At 33.4% G+C, this 23,572-nt stretch overlaps 1 long non-coding RNA gene across 2 annotated transcripts in view; it reads right to left on the bottom strand.

Annotated features, from left to right (window-relative positions):
- Positions 1-1,713: 1,713 nt before the first annotated feature.
- LOC126956576 (uncharacterized) overlaps positions 1,714-23,572 on the bottom strand; it is a 41,682-nt gene continuing 19,823 nt past the window's right edge. Inside the window, exons 2-3 of one of the 2 annotated variants that reach the window (XR_007726421.1) lie at positions 14,103-14,337; positions 1,714-1,868 (exon numbers count right to left, since the gene is read on the bottom strand). This is a non-coding gene — a long non-coding RNA (uncharacterized LOC126956576). Of the gene's footprint in view, positions 1,869-8,659; positions 9,608-14,102; positions 14,338-23,572 lie in introns of those variants that run through there. The other variant, XR_007726422.1, reaches the window with a different exon arrangement.

Here is a 23,572-nt window from a genome sequence, read left to right as displayed (position 1 = left end):
GTAAATTCTCAGCAACTGTATTCTTGTTCTAAGTGTTTCTAGTAATAGAACTATTTCCAGCCAAACCCTCGTTAAGAGAGAGAGAGACGGAGAGATCAGTCAAGTAATTTACAAAGTCATCAGCAGTTTTTAATGTTTTTAACATGCCTTGCAAGCCAAAAGCAAGGTGCACCACCACCTATCAAAGCCTAGACAAGCACAGGTTTCCTGTCAGTTTCCCTTTTTCTCATTTCTTGGCATATGTTACATGCTCAAGAACTATTATATAAACAAACTTGTTTAACAGACTCAGTAATTAGGAGTTAAGATAAGCAACTACATAATTTTCAAAACTCATTAAAAAGTAAAAACATAGGGTGTATAGTTCAAAGAGCAGGAAAGAGTGCCTGCCATTAAAGGTACTAAGGCACAAAACTTCTTTTCTTTCAGAATTTATTTTTTCTCAACTTCTCTGTGCTATTTGTCATGCTCCCACAGAATGGGATACTTACTGAGCGAGTGCAGATTACAACCTCTCAGTGGTCCATACTATTAGTGGCATTAGTGCTGGATTGATACACTGTGTCCCTGTCAAGGGAGGGAAAGTCAATATCCCCTTCCCATGGGCCTGCTACCAGAATCTGCAGCAGATGAGACCCCTGAAGGATTGCAACCCTCACATTTGAGACGCACTCAGCTCCTGGATCAGGGTGCCCACTGAACGTGCCATCCTGGGGAATAGAGTTGGCTGCCTCCAGGCCCCACCTAGATGCCCCAGAGTGCATGTGGCCAACACCATCTTGCCTCATCTCTGTGCCCAGGCCTTGCAGTGGGTGGAGGACAGCTTTGGAATGCTGATTGGATGTCTGGGAATCTGTTCTGGGAAGGTGGGGAGGCTTCAGGGACCTCAAGTCTCTCAGCGTTTTTTTCCATTGTCCATTTGACTACCCTTACAAAAAAAAAAACAAAAAACAAAAAACAAATTAAAAGATGAAATCATTAAGAATTTCAAAATAGTGACCCTAAGCATCAGGCCTTTGTGAGAATGGGGCCTTCTTGACTGCACTAGTGGCTAACATTTATTGAATTTCTATCAGCAAACTCTTCTAATCAATTCATAGTATACCCAATTCTCACATACGAAAACATATTGTGCAGAGAGGAAACTAAGTCACAAACATAAAGTAATTTTTTCCAAGCTCATGAAATCAGTATGTGATGATGCCAAGATTCCATTAATACTACAGGCAGTCTGACTCCCAGGCTCTTCATTCTAAACCACCTCAACATCTCATATGGTATAATTGCTTTAATACCTGTCTTGCAGGGACATGGATGAAGCTGGAAACCATCATTCCGAGCAAACTGTCACAAGGACAGAAAACCAAACACCATGTGTTCTCACTCATAGGTGGGAATTGAACAATAACACTTGGACACAGAGTGGGGAACATCACACAGCGGGGCCTGTCATGGGGTCGGGGGAGAGGGGAGGGATAGCATTAGGAGATATACCTAATGTAAATGACGTGTTAATGGGTGCAGCACACCAACATGGCACATGTGTACGTATGTAACAAACCTGCACATTGTGCACATGTACCCTAGAACTTCAAGTATTAAAAAAAAGTGTCTGTGGTTTTATTACGTGGACCCTACTTCTCTGGAGATTTTTCTCTTCCCCAGCAATGTCCTTTTCATGACCCGTTGAAATCACACTAAAACTTACCTGATATTTGATGGCTTAGAGCATGAGAAAGTGCCCAATAAACTTTAGCTTTTATTATTCTCTTCCAATTCTGCTTCTTGTCTAGGCTTTCTTTCAAATTCATGTGAAGTGTTGTTTGAACTGGCAATGGCTTAATGTGTGCTTTTATCACGTGTATATCCTGAAAGAGGTATATGTACATTTCAATCCCCAAAACAAAAATATTGAGAATGTTCTTAAGATGGCTGACCCTTTAAAAATCGTTCAGATCCTTTAATTCCGTAAGTTATTTATAAGACTGTCTATACATGAGTACATTTATACATCAATGAGTATCTATTTTATATATCAAATAGAATGCAATTCTAGAACCCAAACTCCTCTTGAATATGTAGTTTTTCAACTTTATGAGATAGATACCTAAATAACACCTATCTTGTGTACACAAGAAACCAAGTCCCAAGTAAATTGCCATTTTCTCTTGGCCACAAAGTTACTATGTGGTAATGCCAGGATGCTAATGTGGACAGTCTGACTACAGGGTCCTCACTCTAAAATGGCACAAGATCCCATATGGAAGAGTAGCTTTAAAACCCATAATATTAAACATTTATACAAATGAAAATTAGAACTCCACATAAAATGCTTAAATATTCAAAAGTAAAACTTGTTTCTCCTGAATTTCTTTATTAACATCAGAATACAAGATTAGAATATTATGAAATAATTAAGTCAAGCATAAAATATTTATTGAATACCTACTAAGTTCCAGGCCTGATCCAGATACTTTACACACATCATTGAAGAAAGTAAACAAAGATTTCTATTATTGAGGAGCATATAGTGCAGCAGATAATTAAATTTTCTTTATAGTATCTTCTCTATGTTGGACAAGTTTTAAAGAATTTATTTATAATAACGATGTATTATACAAGTATAATTGTTTTATTTAAATATTTTGACATCCAATGTTGAGGCAAATTAGATTGTATCCCTGTTTTTATCACCATCATAGTATCTTCTAGTGGTGCTTTTGTTACTCCTTTCTTCCATTCCCTCTTTATTCTTTCTTTCTTTCTTTCTCTCTTTTTTAAAATCAGCTGCTGACCATACACTTTATTATCAGCTAAGGGATACGTTAAGTGGCTGCTGGCCCAACCACAGCCAGTTTATATCCGTGATAACTTGGCTTAGCTTTCCCTGAAGAAAGGAAGTTGTATCCTAGGGAAAGCAGACTGAAAATCATTTTTTTTGCATTACCAGCCATTCCTAGAAGTTCTATGATTAATACAAATTTCACTTCTAAAATTATTTTATTCACCCAGTCACTTTGAAAGTTATATACCATACCATGCAAAAAATAAGAATGCTCTCTCTTTACTTACATTTTAAGTACCCTTACAAAATCCTCTAAATTAAAAATCACATTTAACATTATAGACCAAAGTTAATGTTTAAAGAAGTTGCGTTGTTCATTTTTGTTTCGTTTTGTGTTGTGGTATGGGGGAACATATTATTTTAGAAGGACTCAGTTAACCCTTAATAGTTTCTACAAAATGGAAGATTATCAATGCAAAAGAAAACAACATTTGAATTTCAAGAAACATTTCTAAACAGTCTATACAAGAAAGCCGTGGGCATCAATATGAAGACATTTTAGATTTTTTTAGAATTGGTCAACTTTTTACATGTCACACAATTTGAGATAATGGGACAAAGCTGTCAAAGAGGTCAGTGTGTCATATTCAGAGGAGAACCTGCTTTGAAATCTGACAGATTAGGTTTGAATTTTGACTCTGAAACTTTCCAGCAGGGTGGTTTGAGGCTTTTGAAATAAACATTCGGAGCCTTCATTTCATTATAATAGAAGGATCATGATATCCATGTACACAAAGCACTTGGCACATAGAAGTATGTACTCTATGGTAGATATTAGTATTCATCATGAGAGAGCTAGATTTAAGAAAAATAAATATCCTATAAAGTCACCGAAATGTTCATTCCAAAAACATGGGTTTTGTGTAATTAAGGAATTTGACAGGGAGGAATACACAGAGATAACAGACTGAATCAAATCATACCAAGATCTCTCATTACATGTCAACAAGTAAAACAAAGTAGTTGTCTTTTAAAAACCAGTTTTGGATCAGGTACTATTAGGGACTTTTACATATGTTCTTTCAGGTATTGCTCAAAATAAAATTGAATCTCATAGCGATTGACTGAATAGAGCCAGACGAGAGCACGTGGCAATCCCACTTGCCTGCGTGTGCACGTTGATGTGCCGCTACTGACGCTGTGGAAGAGTTAAAGGGGAGCAAAAAGTTTTATTCTGGGGAAAAAAATGCTACTTACTAGAGTACAGTCTTAACTGATCAAGAAAAATGTATATTTTGTCACAATTTCCTTTATGTTTCCACTGGGACAAAGCTAGTCTAATATATGAGACTCTTGAATGGCCCTTATCTTTGATATAAGAGGAGAGTATTTGCAAAATGTAATTTCCTTGCAGCCCACTTCATTATATATACCTATTTTCATAACAAAGCCTGTGAAGAAAAAAATGATGTTAAAATCAATGCATTCCTTGAATAATTGAGATTTTTAAAATGGATCTGTACAAAAAGCTATCCTTCAGAACAACGTCTCTCAAGTACTGTTTGCATTAATTTACACCCATTTTCCTTTGGAATTTTTTTCACTTACTCTTCATTTTTTTAATCATTCAAAATATTTCAAAGCTACTTCTCTGTTTTTAAGCATTCTACTTTAATTTGAAAATGTAAAAAATGTAATAAAATTGAATGATTAAATTGCACTTCTGTTAAGTAGGATTATTTTCTTATATCTTATATCAGAATTTTATTAGGTAATTGTTTTTCATCAGTATGTTCTGCCTACATCCTAGGCGTTAGGAAAATTGGAAAAGGATTGCCAGATTTTCTTTGTACAGGCAAACTCCTTACATTTCTTAAATTGTGCTTGACAATTTGAAGTGATGACAAAATTATACCTTTGGTTGTATATTTTTCTTATCATACTAATTTGAATCTAATAGAGGCTATATAGAATTTTTTTCTTTTGTCCTGCATTATAATTTCTATAATTCTTTACAATATTGAAATTCTGTAGTTCAACTATTGCTTCCTAAAACACAACATATGCTCAGATCATACAAGATTGTTAATAAAAACATACATATTAGCTTTATTATTGTTCTGAACTTATGTTCCTTTTGGGATGTAAAAGATAAGATGTGAAACTTATCTTGTAAAATCAAGTGATCTTTGATTTTGCTATGTTATCTACCCATGTGTTCTGGACCTCAGTGGGGACCAGGAAGCTAAGGACTTAACATGTTTCTATGACAATTTTAGGAAGAAAAAATAATATCATTTTACATCTCCACCTTCTCTTGGTCAGAAAACAGACCTTGAGAATTACTGTAGATAGTCTTATGCCATAAAGATAAATGAAATTTTGAGGAATATATAACATGATTGCTAAGCAGTTGTGTGCATATATACATATGTGTGTGTATATATATGTATCCAATTTTGCACATTTAGTAATAGAATAACACTTTTAAAATGAGATCTGCCCTCAGTAATAAACTTTCTCATTTGTTAACAAATATTTTTAAGAATTCTGTAGAGAATTCTTGACTTGAGTCACAATTACCAGAAGAATACTTCTGACAAAGACACTTAAGCAGATATGAGAGAGCGCAAAGGGGAGACAGAGAGATGTTTCAACACTGTCATTTTAAAACTTCAAAAAGCATCTCCACATCAGAAGCGACTTCACAGATCCCGAGTCTCTATATTTCTGAGATATTGTTTGACTTCATTTTTTTTTTCTCTCTCCAGGTTCCAGGTTCCATAATCTTTTTAAGGGATATAGGATTTGGGAAGCATAGTATGGAGCGTGAAATTCTCTCTCTCTATATATGGAGAGAATATATATATATATATATATTTTAAATTATCCGATTAGTGATTAAGACAGATATTAGAAGAGAAACAACAAAACTTATTTTTCTTTCACCATTCATGGAATTATTGGTAGTTCTATATTAAGAAACAAAATGAAAGCATTCACTTAAATATAAGAAGTAGGATAATAGATATATTTTTGATAAAAATGAAGTAAATATTTGTCTCTAAATTCAAACTATCCACAGTACAATCAGTAAGTATTAGAAAACAAGTAAAGACTTGTTTTATGTGCTCTGGATATATGTCAGACATAGAAGAAACAAGTAGAACTGATAATCCCTAACTTTTAAGGTCTATTCCAAACATAAGATGCGGTGTAGTTCCAAAATTATAGTTAAAAAAATAAAAATATACAAATAATAAATCATCCATGGCAATTGTTGGAAACAGAAAAATAGGCAATGTGTCCAAATACATAACTTCTCTAATATTGATATTAAAAAGAATTTATAAATAATAAACAATAGAAGCATGCTGATTGTTTTATTATAATATTTTCAAATTCAAATTAAGATAAAGATAACAAAGCTGTATTCAAGAATAATAGAAGCATTGTAAATATATATTGGACTGAGAAGGATTTTGTATTACAGCCAAAAGCAAAATTGAATGGCATTCTATTTAAAAAGCTTTCTTTTTTATATTTAAATGTATTATTTTAGAGAAAATTCATCATTTAATAGGTGGCTAGTAAACTTTCAAACAGTGAAATAATTTGCAATTGAGTATAGTATATCAGCATTTTCATATTTTGCATCATCTTGATTTAATATTTCTGATACTTCAGCAATGCTAGAGTGGCCATTCTTGGTAACCACATCACCACAGAAATGTAATATGTGTGTTCCGTATCGTTTCCTCCATTATGTGTGTGGGTTGTGGTTGTTGTTTAAGTTCCCATGACTATTGAGCGAGGAAGTTGGGTATAATTCCTGGCAGCATAGTAGTTTATCCATTACACTAAAGAGCAGATCGTATTTCAAAATGTTTTTCTGAGATCATTACAGAAACAAATGGCAAGGTTATCAGCCTTAATACCAATTGCCCAGAAAATGTGGGGGAAAAAAGCCACTAAAAATAGCCACAGGAAGCAATAATTTCTATGACAAATTGTTCGGCTGTTTACTTAGTATGCTAAGTAATATATTTTTGATCAAAGATAAACAGTTTAAAAAGTTACATTTGTGTTGTGGGGAGGCAAGGCTGAGGGAAAGAGGAAATTGCTATTCCCTAAAGGCTGATGTACCTTGTAAAATAATCTGTCTTCAAACTCACAATGAAAGGGAGCCAAAAACAGCTTTGAATTATAAGAAGGGACCCTGGAGAGGCTGTTCATTATACAATTTGCTGTAGTGGTTTGCAGATGTCTCATTTTGTGAGTCAGATTATGCACTTTATTTTTTTGTTTTTTAAGTTATGTGTATAGGGTTGGTTATAAATTCTTTCCCGATTTGTCACAATTTCTCCATAAACAGCACAATGTCTATTTTGAACAAACTGATACATTGTACCCCTGCTGTTTCAAAACTGTGACTGATGAAAGAGTTGCACTCTGGCTCTGAAGCAAGTAAGGTACTTAGTAGAAAATGACCCTTTTGTATAGTGCATCCAACTATAACATCAGAAGACTGGACTTGTAACCACTTTGTAGAGAAAGTACCCAAGAGGACACGGTGAGGTGATCAGCAAAATGCCAACTCCGAACAGCAATGAGGCAGTGATGTCAAATGACCCGTTTTGGCACATTTTATTTTAAGGATGTAATCCTGTAGCACATACATAGTCCTTGCTAAAGTTGATAAAACTTCCCTTATAAGTTGAGAAATCTTACTCAAAAAATACTTATTCATAGATTTGTTCTAAAGTTGGGTTCCTGGTTTTAACTGAGGTCATATTCAGGCAATAAAGACTCTAACAAGAAAAAACTTTTTTTTCCTTAATTTGGGGAAAAAATGTCATTATGCCTTGGGAAGTATTGTTGTAATCATCTGCAATGCTCATTAGTCTTCTTATTATATCTGAAGCACTTGTATTTGTTGAAGTAGAAGCAGCTGAGATAAAAGAAATTTGAAAGTGAAATCATTACACATTTGAGTCAGTGCCTTTTTCAAACTGGAAGCCTGCTCTATTACTCTTAATGAGCTGATGCCCCAAATACTGAAAATGGATTCGTATTTCTTAACCTCTTTTGAACCTCTAGTTAAAAACTGTGGTGTGAATTCAAAAGGAAAAAAATGTCAATAGTGTTTTTAAACTATTCATTTGGGGAGCCATTAGTCAACCTTTACAAACTACTTGATAGTAATATTTAGCCAAGACTAAAAATAATGTTTTTATCAATTAGAATACTAAAAGAAACCTATTTTTAGTAGTCATTTTATATTTTTAAGGATCGATTATATGTCATATAATTCACAAGCAACTGTTAATAAATACCTAAAATGTAAGAAAATATTTAGGTGTCAAAATTAAATATTGATAACAATATATGGATAAAAGTATATAGAACTAAATATACATGCACACAGATGAGTACAAATAAAACTGAGGAAAGCTGGATAAAACTGATATCAAGGTCAATATCCTTGGCTAATGTTATACTGTAGCTTACCTTTAGCAGGAACTAGGTAAAGTATACACGGTATCTCTTTATTATTTCTTTCAACTGCATGTGAATATACAATTATCTCAATAAAATTTTCATCTAAAAATAAAATGTTACATAATTATAATTTGATGTATCTATAGCCTCTAAATTTACAAAAGGAATAGACATTTTTAAATAATTATTCTAGATATTTAATAGCTAATAAATACCTGGTAAAAAGAGATACCCTAAATTTAACATATTAGAAGTCAAGTACACATATAGTATGAGATTTTATAGGTTAATAAAATATAATGTTAATTTAGAAGAAAGGGAAATGTTTCAATATTCGAAAAGAGAAAATTTCTAATTCCCAGATATTGTGCATTTTTACTGCATCTAGTGAAATCACTGTTATAAACCATTCAAAGCAACATCATTGGTGTTGATTTTATTTGAAGATAATGTAATCCAGCTTTATATTGTACTTTGTAAATCAAAAGAAACATGGGACAGGGAATGCTTGCAGTACAGATCTAAGTTGGAGGAAGACATCACTTTTAATTAAGAAGCACTAAAGTGATATATAGTTCTATAGGAAAAGTGCCAGATCAGAAGAAGTGAAAACACTTATGTTTTAATAGTTTCCTTTTGGTGATGCTAACTATGCTAATTTGTCTTTGATAAATTGTGACAAGGACTGTCAACCTAAATGATCAGCATACTCATTAAAATTAAACAATAACATTTCTACAGTAATAATCTTAGATATGTTTAAGACATAGCCCATTTTCTGGAAGTTGGAGTCTAATAAGCTCTGCTTAGGCCCCTAGGGAGTGAGGTGAGGGGAGAGTGGTGGCAGCATTCAAGTTCTGGCAGCATGTTAAACAACAGGCAACTTTCAGGAATTACAGGGCCACACCATCTACTTGAGTTACATAATACACTTATGGTTAACACTAATTCATTTGATGTGCTCAAGTATCTATGTACCCAGTTAGAAGATTCAGATCCTTTAATATTCCCAGGTATTTTGTGTTTTATAACTCTATTATCATTTTAATGTTGACATGAAGACCCAAGATCCAATCTTCATGATAAAGACAAAATTTCTTATTAACAGCTAAAGCAAATCCACAAGTTGACATTCTAATATAGTGTCAGAAGATGGAACCAAGGGATTGCCTTGGGTGAGCATCATCATTGAATCATTGCAGTTGGAAATAACAACCAGTTTTGTTTTTATGATTTCACACTGATGTTTACCTATATTTAAACTCCTTTAGAGATTTCAAATGATCGAACCACCAAGCCTGGCTGCATTTTCCTTGAAAACTATTGAGAAAAAAAAAAAAAATTATAGATCAGGAAGACTTCGTTGATTCTTTGCAATTTGCATCTGCACTATACCAAAACTAGGAGAAATGTGAAAAAAAATCAGACATGCAAATGTTATTTAATACCTTATATCCAGATGTTTTGGAGGTCTGGTGTTATAAGGTTTATAGCTTTAAGACTGCATATATTTTCAAAAGTCAAATAAAATATTGCATTTTTTTATATTTGTTTCTCATTTTTATTTGTTTCTACTACCTTTTAGAATTACCAAGAAATTTTATGGAAATCACCGTTTTGAAATCAGGTAAGAAGCAGAAAAATACAGAACTGCAATATTATCTATCTTCTTAAGTAAGTGTATATTTAGCATTCTATTGCTCAGTTATCCAGATGATTAAATTTATTTCTTGAAAAGCAAATCACATATCAAATTTGACCTTTTTTTTGGCACACATGATGGTAATGTGGATAAAATGTTATCAAAACAGTTAAATTTAATTTACAAAAAATATACTTTTGAACTAAAAAACTAAAAATCTCAGGTTAAAAGTGAGCTTTTTCATAATCTCTGCAAATCTGAAAATATGAGTAAAATTATTGAATTGTATTGAAACAAAGGTAGGAAAAATAAATTTTGTAAAATGTTTACATATATTTATAAACTATATATGTTTCTTTTATTACTAATTTAAATGTCCTTACTCATAAACAGAAGATCTAAATATGGGCAATAATCAAATTCCATCATGTTTAATATTTTTCTTTCTCCAGTCATATAAAAATTTTTTCATGCACTTAGTTTTATATTTCATTGCTCAAAAGCTATAGTTGACAAGGTAGAACATTTGAATATATTCTAGGTAGCAATTTTGTTACCTTAATGTATAATTGCAAATATTTAGAGACATGAACTCCATTTGTCTTCCTGCCCCAGACAGGCTACTGTTAGGTGAGACTATACAGATTTTTTTTTTAAGTCATATTAGCATTATCTGGTATAGTTTTGATGTGTGTCCCCACCCAAATCTCATATGAATTGTCTAATTGTAATCCCCAATGTTGGAGGCTGGGCCTGGTGAGAGGTGATTGGATCATGGATTGGAGTCTCATGAATGATTTAGCACCATCCCCTTGCTGCTGTTCTTATGATAGTTGAGTTACAGGAGATCTGGTTGTGTAAAAGTGTGCAGCACTTCGCTGCTGGCTCTCACCTGTTCCTGCTTTCGCCTTGTGATGTGCCTGTTCCCCCTTTGCCTCCTGCCATAACTGGAAGCTTCCTGTGGCCTCCCCAGAAGCAGATGCCACTATGCTTCCTATACAGCCTGAAGAACTGTGAGCCAATTAACCCTCTTTTCTTATAAATTAACCAGCCTCAAGTATTTCTTTATGGCAATACAAAAACAGAGTAATCTCTTCTTCAGGATCCTTCCTCACAACTAAGAAGTTGACCCTGCTTCTTCTCTTTCTTTCTTCCATGTATATGGGTTTTCTTTATAGCGCCCTCTAAATTTCGATGATCGGTTTATACTTGACTCCTCCTGGCTACATTGTACTTGATATAAAACACACACACACACTTCTTTACTTAGTATTAGAACTCTAATGCTCTATAGCAGTCATGTACCTGGAACCTAGTAGTTGCTCATGAAAATGTATGTTCAGTTTTATGTTGAATTTGTGTTACTGAAAACCATCTCTCAGAGTATGGATTATACTTTAGGTCAGGGGTGTCCAATCTTTTGACTTCCCTGGGCCACACTGGAAGAAGAAGTATTGTCTTGGGCCACACATAAAATACACTAAAAATAGCTGATGAGCAAAAAGAAAGATAATCGCAAATAAACCCTCATAATATTTTAAGAAAGTTTACAAATTTGTTTTGGGTCACATTCAAAGTCATCCTGGGCCACATGCAGCCCACAGGCCACAGGTTGGACAAGCTTGCTTTAGATATTCACTTAGCACATGTTAATGATGGAGTAAATAAAATTGATCTTCCAACTTGCAATTTTCTAGCATCCTCATGAAATTAAAATTCCATTTCGCTTACCAATACCTGTCTCTATTACCTACAAACTATCCATCAGAGGGTAACTAATTAATACACTAATTTTTCTCTGCTGAGGCATTGGCACTGACTTTTTAGTAATGCCATGTACTTTTCCCACTTGTAATTTGTAAAATATTCTCTTATGATCACCATGTATTTTGTAAATAATAGAATAGAATTTGATTATATATAATATATAATAATAATGATTATATAAAACATCATATATATGACATTTAACAAACCATGTTATGGTTTAAATTATGTTGCCCAAAAAGTTGTTGAAGTGCTTTCTCTCAGTAAATGTGACCTTAACTGAATATAGGATCCTAGCAGATGAAATCATTTGGGTGGTCCCTAATCAATACGACTGAGTCTTTATAAAGAGGGGAAATTTAGACACAGACATAGACACACACACAGGGAGAATCCTATGTGAGCAGGAAGGAAGATACCAGAAAATGCATCTATAATCCAAAAAATGCCAAAATCTCCAGAAAACTACCAGAAATTAGGTAAAAGGCATAAACAGATTCTCCCTCACATCCCTCAGCAGAAACCAACCTTGCTGACACTTTAATGGTGCATGTCTAGCCTCTAGAACTATGAGAACGTTAATTTCCGCTGTTTAAGCCATCCAGTTTTTGGTGAGCTTTGTCGAGTTTTCGTAGAACTTTGTTATACCAGCTCTACAAAACTAATACACGTATAAATATTGCTGGAGATAAATATTCTCAGAACTGCCCATCATTTGGACAATATATCAACAACAAGAATGACTGACGTGTGAATAGTGTCTTTTGAAAGAAATCCTAAAATTGACCTTCGTTGAGAACTTTCAAAGAGAAGAGAAAAGTCCAATTTGGGGTGCAGTCCTATGCAAAAGCAAGCATCCTAGTGGGGATGAGGCCAGGTGGGTTTTATGATTGGCTTAAACATAGATTGGGATAGCATGAAATAAAGGCAGAGAAAAGGGGATAGAAGATCCTAAACTCTCTAATTGTGTTCCTTCATCCTCCCTTACTACGCACCATTTGCTTTTTTATAACATGCTACCTTCCAGAGAGATCACATGGGCAAAGTATTTCTGCTTCTAAATTAGCCCAAAAGTTTAAAAAAAAAAAAAAAAAAAAAAAAAAAAAAAAAAAAGATTCCTGGTTTGCTTTCCTGTGAAAGTATAAGATAAAATGTAAAGAACAAGCACAGTGATGATAGAAAGGTTGAACTCAGATTTTATATTTTTACAAAAGGAATTTTTAAAACGCATATTGTACGAGAAGAGATGTAGCAGGGTACTAATAGCATAGGCCTTTTAAAAATCAATAATTGGTGTTAGTAATAAGAGCTGTGCTGACAACCAGCTGTGAAAGTGGCCTCATTCCTGCAGAGCAGGAGGGAAGAAACCAGCCGGTGATTACCAACTCCAAGTATTGCTTGCAGTCAAAGCTTCATTAAAAAAATTAGTAAAATACCCTTTTTACCTTAAAATATGTGTCTCAGTATTGAAAGAGGATCTATATAAAGAGTTCAGAAAAGAACTGCTGCAAACTGTTCAAATCAAGAGTATTTCCCAGTTGGGCTGCCGGCCTACATTGTGGAACTTACTCTTTAGTAAAAAGCTCTTCTCCTCCCAATTAAAGAAAAAAAGGTTGGGATGCCCACAGGTCCTTGCAGCATGTTTAGCGTGACTTTTAACCCCTCATTTCACCTTCTGTATATGGCTCTTCTTTATACCACCACCTGATACAGCCACAGAATCTAGTCTCCACTGCAAATTAGGCTGTTAGCATCTCTTTCACAATTTTTAAAAGTCAGTGTCGAAATTCATCGTTGGCCCTTGCTGGTCTTCTATGCATGCCGCCTGTGAAAATCCAGCCATTTATTTTTATTCAAATCAAAGGGAGACATTTTTGTTATTAAATAAGTTACTCAAAAAACAACAGCAACAGAGTCCACTTCTTACCAGCGTATTCCTGTAAACCTGATATTCTACATGAATTGTCTTAATGAGGAAATACATCCAAGCGCTGAATAAGGAATCTTAGATTTCCAGCTTTGACTTTTAGCTACAGCTCACTCACACACGACCTTACAAAATCCCTTAAATCTCCAAGAGCCCATTTCTCATTTTCCTCTGTGCTCCCATGGAGCTGATCCAATGGTTTTTAAGGGAGCTCTGAGCTTGGACAAGCTCTGAAGGGCATGGGGCAAGACAAGAAATGGGCCCCGTGCTCCCTGCTTATTGTCCTGGAAAATAGGTGTGATAATATCAGCCTCACCGGGGTCCCATTGCAATTAATGTTTGGAAAATGTTTTGAAATCCCAGAGTTAAGAAACGCAATACCAGTGCCAATTATTTAAGGGTCTTATTTCTAAAGCACTATTCAAATTGTTTTAAGCCACTTTTTCTAAAAAAAAATGATACAAAGGCAATTATACTACCTGCAAGCATAAATTGATGTGGTGGTTTTATGGTCTTTTGAAAATTGCCTCAGTAGAATATCGCCGTGACCTGGAACATCTAGTTAAATGAGGAATCTGAGTTTTGTAGACTCGCCCCAACACTTAAACGCCAAAGAGATGAATCTATGAGAAGGGTGCTTTTCTTTGTTGATCTTGACTGCAGTTTCTGCACTTTCCAGAAGGTGATGGTGCTTTGCTTGGCTTTGGTTCAGATCTGAGGAGGGAAGCCGAATAAACAGTGGAAAATGAAGGATGAATAAAAAAAGAAAAGAAAAGAACCTTGCCTTATGTTCTGTTAAGGAAAGAGAAAACTTTTACAACCAAAGGCATTACAGAAGGTCTTATAAAATATTCTGGTTTTGAGCTTCAATAACTTTATAATCTTCATATCCAACCAATCTTTGCTGTATGAGTATTTCTGAGTCAAACATCCTGGAATTAAAGATAGCTTTTGAAGTATTTCTAAACAATGTGTAAAACTGACATTATTAGAAGTCTTTGAGTATATAGACAAGATGGAAAGTTTAAAATAGGGAGACCAAATTGAGAACAAAGATGTTTCTAAAGATAAATCTATTGCTTGAATTTATTATATAACAACATTTTTTAACTATACAGGTTTGCATTTTACTTGGTATAAAATACATCGTTGAAGAGTTCACATATACATCCAAGCTATTATATGCAATTGGGAATGGATGCTCAATGCTGTGTACAAGGTAAAAGAGGTCTTTAAAAATATGTGTATCTATTAATACTAAGCTATGTATCTTTCAGGTGTCCTTGTAATTTAGTGTTCTTTTTCTTTTTGCTTTATTTGCAGTTTATTTAATATTTGAAAATACTTTTTGTATCAATTAGCAAATTAGCAATTTATCTGGGCGGAAAAACCCCATCTTAGTTACTGAGTTACAAAGTGAATTGTTCTGCAGCTGCAAAATCAAGTGCCTCAGCTGAGTTAATGCTTTTCATTTCTTTTGCATGTGTCAGCATTAATGGAGGCAAGCTTCTATGAAGCCTTGCGTGTGAAGATGGTGCTGAGCAGACTAGATTCAATTCTGTTATATTCAATTCTGTTAAATGCTTTTTGCATTTTTTTTTTTTTTTTTGGAATAAGGCACAAAAGGAGACTTCGGGCTGAACTTCAAGCAAAAGTTAATGCTATTCTCTTTTGGGTTCAACCACCCACTTTGCTTAAGGTCACTAGTTGAGGCTAATGCAGCTCAGAGGGGCTGCAGTAAACTTGGCATCTCCTTGATTAGGCTCCCTGCTGATCTAATACACATACTAGCTCACTTGCCAAGTCAAATAACACATTTAGTGAATTGGAAATAAGATTTAAGTGGGCCAGCACAATGCGGCTTGCCCTCTCATCTTTTTACCGAATCCTTCTCTTTGTATGCAAGGCTGTGAAAACTGCTCTTGTTAGAGGACTTAATCTTCATTTTTTTCCTGTAGATTATTTGGAAACAGGTCAATTGAATGTTGGAGCTGCTAACTCCTCCCACTAAAGAAAGAATCCGCTTGTGGCATACTGATTGCATCATTTAAATGAAAGGCTCCTATTATTACAGATAAAATACTATAATATAAGGATCTGTTAGAATTAATAAAAAAAATCCTGATATTAAATGCAGTCCTTTTTTAACACTGTGTTTATTTCTTTGTCTTATACATTCTTTTCTAAAGCGTGCTTTATATTAACTACTGGTGAGTAATAGGAGGGGATGATCACATCAGTATATATTCATCTCCCGTGGCTGTTCTGCTGCAGTTAATTCTTAAATACAGTAGGTTATAATAGGGTGACATTTCTATAGTGCCTTTCATAAGAGCAATCTAAAGCATGTCATATAATGTTTGACTTTGAACTATTCAGTTTCTTAGTGACACAAATCTCAGGGTAAATTTATGCCTTCGTGGTTTGTTTCCTTAAAAAATATGAGTCATTGTATTTGTTATAGTTTGAAATTTATCATAGATTCACCATAGATTATCAAGTTATCCATGCCATAATAATCTGTAACTGTCCTTATCTGTGTGTTAGATGTGCAGGGTTATGATGTGTGTGGACTTTTTACGATCTACTTATCTCTTCTGGTCATATAGATTTATGTGTATCTCTTTTCTGACTAAATCTGAAAGCAGAGCTTGCATTCTGAAGAAATAAAACATATCTATGTAAAATCCAAGTACTATTCCCTGACATCTAAAAGTTAGAGAAAAATGATCATAATACCCTCCACCAAAATAAAGAGATACTCAATTTCAATGGCCTTTTTTACAAAATAAAATGTCCAATGTGTGAAATGTATAATGTTCCCTGAGATTAAGCAAAGTATCCCCAGCATGATTTTTGGAGTTACAATAAATAGACTATTTCAAAGGACAGTGTTTGATTATCTAAAATTTACATATTTGCAACAGTTGTTTCTGATTGGAAAGGATTTATTTACTTACCCAAAGCAAATAGCTTTTCTAGGAAACGTGAAATAGGTTATACTGTTTGTACTGTGTTTAGTCATTACATTTCACTCCTCAGAATGAGTACCAGATCTCTGTACTCTGTAATGAATTTCCTCACAGTTTGTAAAACAATGCTAGTAATAATAATAAAAAAGAATTGATCAATTTAATATTCTAATCTGGACTTCAGTTTGAGGTTGTTGTGCCATCCAAAAACACTTTGTAAATTCTAGAGAACTACACAAATGTGAGGTCATCGCTATATTTGTCATCTCGTCCACTATATTTTACCCTTTTCTTTTACCTGTTTTGGACATCAGTAATGTTAAAACTCATTTCTAATAAAAAAAAAGCAGAAAAATTGAAAATATTACAAATCGTAAAATTATGACTAAACATGAAATTATTATGAAAAATTGCAGACTCCTAAAATAGTCTGAGTTTTGTTTTTTGTATTGTTAGGAATTATATCTTTTTTTTTTTTTTCTGATGCCTTAGCTACAGATAGGTGGCATCTAACCTCAAGGTAAGGTGTTACTGCAGTAGTAAGGCATTTTTACCTCACTACGGTTTGTCAGTAGAGAAAATATTTGTGGCATATTGATGTTCTACTGGTTAGAAAATATGTTTCTCCAAGCTCATGGTTTTTATTCTGTGTTCTTGTAACTACTTAGAGCAACTTTGGGACATTAATACATCAGTAACAAACACAAATATGTGATTAATGGCTTCAAAGTACCTGTCACAACTACCCTTTTTGATTATCTTTATATCTTCTGTTAATGTTCAGAGATGTTCAAAAGGTAGATTACATTTTACACTTGTACACTGAGAATGTTTGGAAGAAATAATTGTGAATGAAAAAATTATTTAAAAGACAGAAAATTTTATGTTTTGGGAAGAAATGACAATTAGTATTTTAGCCATTTCTTTCTCAATAACAAATGTATGCCAAAATACCACCTGTTTAGTTCATAGCATCCAAGCAAAACTATTTTTATTAGCTATATTAGACATATTTTTCCTTACAGTTTCTTCAGTTTTTTGAGGTAATTACCATAATGTAAGTACAAATAAAAACATAATGTTATGATAAACTTAGGGGATAAAAGTGTATCTTAAAATTTTATTTACATTTGTTGCCATTTCAGACAAACAACTGAAAACTTACCCTCCCTTTTAAATTAATAAACTTAGAACAATATTAAACCTACATTTAATTCCTCACAGTCTTCCTTTTGTCCATTCCTAAGAACAACTTTCTTGGTTATAGATTGGAAAGGGGTATCTCAGTTTTACATAGCTGTATAACTTTTTATTCTCCCCAGGGGCAAAGAATGAAGTCCTATTTCATAATTACATATCTATGGTATTGTGTGTAAGGGAATGATATCAGGAGATGGTATGTGACCTACATGTTCCTAGAAAGAGCATGACCCAATAAGGGTACATGTATTTTTAAATGATTATGCGTTTCTAGTAGCAAAAGAGCCAGAACCTAGAATTGCAATCTCTCAATTGCAAATTCATAAGAGCAATTGGGAATTCCCTGCTACTATTCCCACCCTTAACCAACTAGTATATGCAAGCATAACAAGAAATTACTAAAGATAGTGCTGTACAATATATGTAGATAACTAGGAAAAATGGTAGCCCCCTACCAACCATCAATACAGTTACTAACAATCTAGAAGAAAATGTGCTATTAAAAATAGGTACTGAATCATAGGGTTAATTATTGTTTAAGTATTCTAGCTATGATAATATAATTCATTCAATTTACATAAAGTGAAAAGTGATAATGGTAAAATTCTTACGTCTGGAGTAACTTTACAGCTCTATAACTGACTGTTTTGATGACCTTGAAAGTTACATAGAATAAAAATGTATGCAAAAATACTTTAAAGTAATTCTTTTATCTTCCCATTAAGTTGATGATACAGAATGTATTTTGATAAATATAAAATTCATTTTTCACATTTAACTGATTTATTGTATCTCAAATTTGGCAAATGGGCATTTTCTTAAGTACGGAAATGTTTTATTTTTATTGTAAAGATTTGCTTTTATTTCAAATGCATGAGTGAGTGACAAACTTTAGAGTCTAATAACGAAAAACAGCGTGTAAAAAATAGTTATAGCATTTTTTAAAGAAATAGATTAAAATTTATTTATAAAGATTGAAAAAAGTTAAATATTGTTTCAAATTTTACTTTCATTTTATTAACTTCTGTGAATGCTATTATGATTTAGACACTAAAGTTTTTCTCACATTAAGTTATTCAGGTAAACATATCTAGAGCAAAAATTGCTTGACTATAGGGAGCGGGTCTTATTTATTTATTTTTTTTAAACTACACTTATCTATAGTAAGTGTCTAGTCTCTAGTAGATCCTCAATAAGTACCGTTGATAGGATGGAATAAAAGTGCCATAATTAGATACATGCAGTTTGCTTTAAAACTGTTTACAATTATACACCTGGAAGAAGAAGAAGAAGCACAAAGATAATTGAACTGAACCTTATACTTGGAAATAAAAGCCCATCAAATAATCAGATTGGTTAAAGAAATTGTTTATAGTCATCTTAGTTTAAAATTAAAACAAACCTTTTTCATTAATAATTGTTAAAATAGACTGAATATATTTTTAACAAAACCATTGCATATTTTAGTTACACATGGAAAACTTCTGTCCAAAAAGTTTTGCTGTTTGAGAAGTAAAATTACTTCTTAAAACCCAGAACTGAGAAATACATATCATGCGTAAAGAGTATTAAATCAAAATAATAACCCACAAACAATATTCTGTGCAGCAAATAATCATTTTTTGTCTACTTCTATAACAGAGAACTCCTGAAAGTTCTCTCTTTTCAGGAGAACCCAGGGTGTTTATTTATCAAGCCTTCTAAGAAAGGAAGTCACAGGGAAGTTGTGTTTCTGTTTCAGAATATCAGAATAGAGAATTAAGCATGCTTCCTTTTGCATTCAATTACACTTCTGAAATGAACCTTGACATCTAAAAATTTTCTAACTACTCAGAAATCAGTTTGAAGTGCACATCTTCCATCGCTCCCAATATCCAATTTTACTATGATCTATTTTATGGAAGATGATGTCAAAAATCCTTATTGTATTGATAGGTCTACTTTAAGACAAACTATATACAACGTTCATTTTTTCTCAAACAGCACAACTAGCTAAAACATGGTAATAGCTAAAATGAATATGGCATAGACAGCGATAGAATTATAAATCTTTCTATGCAAAGGAATGACCTTCTTTACTCACTAATGGAAATATTTTATGGTATAACACTTTACCCTATTATAAATACACTTATTTCGTTCCTCCTCCATCTATTCATATATGGGTAGTACACATGTTATCCGCAATATGAACTCTTTTCAATTTATAACACTGTAAAAATGTTCCTGCATTTCTTATTATCTGAGTTGATGGACTAATTAGAAACAGTCAAGGTTATATCTAGGTGTGCCAATAAAAAATGTTTCTAATTGGCCCTGAGACTGAAGATAATTCAATTACAAATCTTTTCCATTTGATTCATTCTTTTCTTCCTTAGAAAGGATTATGTTGATGGGATTCAGGTAATGGAACTTGGTGGCTTAGGAGAAGCATTAAAACATCCTTCCAGCTTTCAACTAATGTGATTAAGTTTTATGAAGTTTGTTTTTCTTCTTAAAATCTTACTGAGGTCAAGTGCTCATGTGATTCCCTTAGAGCAGGGTTGAGAAGTTGGGTGAGCTGAAGAGGTGTTACTAATCTCCTAAAATGTGCTCATTAAAGTTCTAAAAAGATTGAAATACTCATTTCCCCATATCACAATTCCTAAGTTTATAAATAAAAATACATAATTCTTCTCAATTAAGTCTTCCTTACAGACCTTGGACTGAAACACTTCTGTATAATACCCACAGAGTACATGCGTAGGGTGGTTAATGAGCAAAAGATGATTTAAAAAAAAAAAAACCTTACTTTAAATCTAGGTCAAAATAATCTGTGTGTTGTCAACAACCTAAACTTTTTATCTAGTTATTTACTGAGCCCACAAAAACAAAACGTGTTATTTTCTCTTTCTTCTAAAGAAAGGCAAGCGGCAAATACTTAACATTATATTTAATTTCACACTGGCATTTAAAATTTGACAAAGATATTAAGCAATCTACAGTGTCCAGTGTTTTCAGTTTTGTGTGCAAAGAGCTCGAATTGCATGGTATCTTCTTTCCCCTTGAAAGATGAAAAAACAATGTGATAGGTTACAACTGGAACATTTTAAGATTTAGTATCCAGAAATTAAATGTATCATGAAACGATAGGTGGAGTTTAATGTACACCCTATCAGTGTGGGTCAGTGACCTGGAACATTTTCAGGATTAGTATGAATAGAAAATATTCCCTTCTATTCTCTCTCCACACAGGAATCTATTTTAGTATCTCTCCCAGTAGGTCAAAGCCTCTTTCCAGTGATTCTAAATAGGAAAGAATTTCAGAAATCAAATTATATTAATGAAAAACTTGATACCAAAAGTTACAAGAAATGTGTTATATTGGCATATAAACATTTGTATATAAATATATCTCTATACATATTAATAATATGTGCCATATCATTTAAGAATCTATGGTTATGCTTACACATATTATTTTCCAAAATTAGTAGATTTTTTTAAAAGACAAAAACAATAGCCTGTAGCTGGATGTATTTGTAAAATTCTTAACCGAGACATATGTTGTAGATAAATCTGAAAGCAAGTATGGATACATTCCATGACAAGTATTTAAGTTCTGGCAGTATTTATAGGAATGTTCAGTCTTCTGATTTATATTACACATACTTTGTATATGATCACTAGAAATTTTATTAAACCAATCATTTCTGGGGCTTGATAATTACCTTTGAGTGAAAGAAGGTACATGTCTCAGTGGAATCTCTCTCTTGCCTTAGAGGAAATATTAATTGGAGTCAATTTTCGATTAGATAAAAAATGTTGTGAAATTTTCTCATCTTAAAATCCCTTATCCCTATAATGCAGAACATTCTAATGGTTTGCCACCATGAGGCAACACATTAACTATCTCAGTGTGGCATCAGCCTGCAAAGTTTGTAAACAGCTTGGTAAAATAAGAATTTTTATTACATGATTTAGAAGTTGCAATTTTCTAGTTCTTTAAATTCCAAAAATAAAATAAAAGTTATTTTTCTGTTAACTTTGAGGAGATTTTCAATGATTGATTCATTTATAATGCTAGTTTTTCAACTTCCAATGATACTTGTAGGAAAAGTAACGATTACTATAACTTCGACTTTGATCTTCCTTAGATTATGACATATTTAATGCTTTTGTCAAAATGTTACAGTACCTCATTAGCAAAGATAACCATGGAATACACAGGAAGAAGAACTAATAGTTAATATTTTTAAGTGACATAAACTACCTAAATATTTAACAAAATTAGTGATTTTTAGACATCAGTAATGATAAGCCCAATTCCTGACTCAATGTCTATCATATTATATGAAATAACTGAGCTCCTTGTTTCTTCAAATACAAACAAAAAAAACCTTCCTCAGTATTTACATAATTTAAGCAAAAGCCTATAGCGGATAAGTGAGATATAGTTCTCACTGACATCTGCTTTGGAATTGGGCGCTGTATGGTTGATGCCCTGGAGGATTGTCCAGCCTGCTGTAATTGACATATAACTGACCATTTGACCATGCCTGTGTTTGCTTTAGGTTTCATATTAGTCTTGCGGTTTTTGCTCTGCAAAGCTGTAGAACAGCTGCTTTTCAAAAGAACATATGCTAAGGACATGGTAACTAAGTTCAGCCTTCACCAAAAACTTGAGGAGTTCTTTGAGAAAAATACGCCAATGACAGTATGAATTTTGGAATCACCTCTGGAATCTTCAGTGTCATATGGATCAAAGAGTTCAGTGCATGGATGTTTAACTTAGCTTTTTATTTTCTCCAGCAGAAAATCTATATGTTTTCAATGTTGCTGGTGCTAGAGGAAAAAGCAAACTTGAATGTAATATCTTCACTGTCATACATAACATAAGAAAAAAAATTCGTATCATTTTCTGGGGCATGTATTTTGCATTCGTCTCTTTGATTTTGACAATCTATCTTTTAAGATTCTTTGTTTGTTTGGTGATATTTGCACTTTAGTAACGTAAGTGGGGAAGAACACACTGCCGTAGGGAATGGTCCTGGAACAAATATCGCTGGAGTTCCTGAATTGTGCTTCTTAGTACTAATTTTATTACTCACGATGATGGTGTCTTTTGTACACATAAATCATTACTTTGACATTGTTGTTAAGTGAGGAAGGTTGAAATTAAAAGGAATCATGGATTTCCTACAGTAAACTCTTAGAATCTCTTCCCCACTTATTGGATTTTGTTTTTTTTGTTTGCAGAGTCTGTCACTGTTGACAGATTTACCTCCTCATCTCATTGACTAGCTGAGTACCTTTTCATAAACAATGTATTCTATTCCCAGTAGTATGCTCTCAGACATATAGTAGGTCATTGGACAAATGATTTATTTGAAGCTAATATCTAGGAGTAATTTTCTGATTGTAACTGAATGTTATTTTGCACTAACAAGTCAAATAATCTTGTCATGCCCAGCACGGTGGCTCACACCTGTAATCTCAGCCCTTTGGGAGACTGAGGCGGGCGGATCACCTGAGGTCAGGAGTTCAACACCAGTCTGATCAACATGGAGAAACTCATTTCTACTAAAAGTACAAAATTAGCTGGGCGTGGTGGCACACACCTATAATCCCAGCTACTCAGGTGGCTGAGGCAGGAGAATCACTTGAACCTGGGAGGCGGAGGTTGTGGCAAGCTGAGATCGCACCATTGCACTCCAGCCTGGGCAACAAGACTAAAAACTCCATCTCAAAAAAAAAAAAAAAAAATCGGATCAATGCCATTTTTCCTTGCCGTGTGA

The sequence above is a fragment of the Macaca thibetana genome, chromosome 6 (assembly GCF_024542745.1).
Source record: "Macaca thibetana thibetana isolate TM-01 chromosome 6, ASM2454274v1, whole genome shotgun sequence".
NCBI classification, from domain to species: Eukaryota; Metazoa; Chordata; class Mammalia; order Primates; family Cercopithecidae; genus Macaca; species Macaca thibetana.
This window is presented reverse-complemented; position numbering and strand designations above follow the sequence as displayed.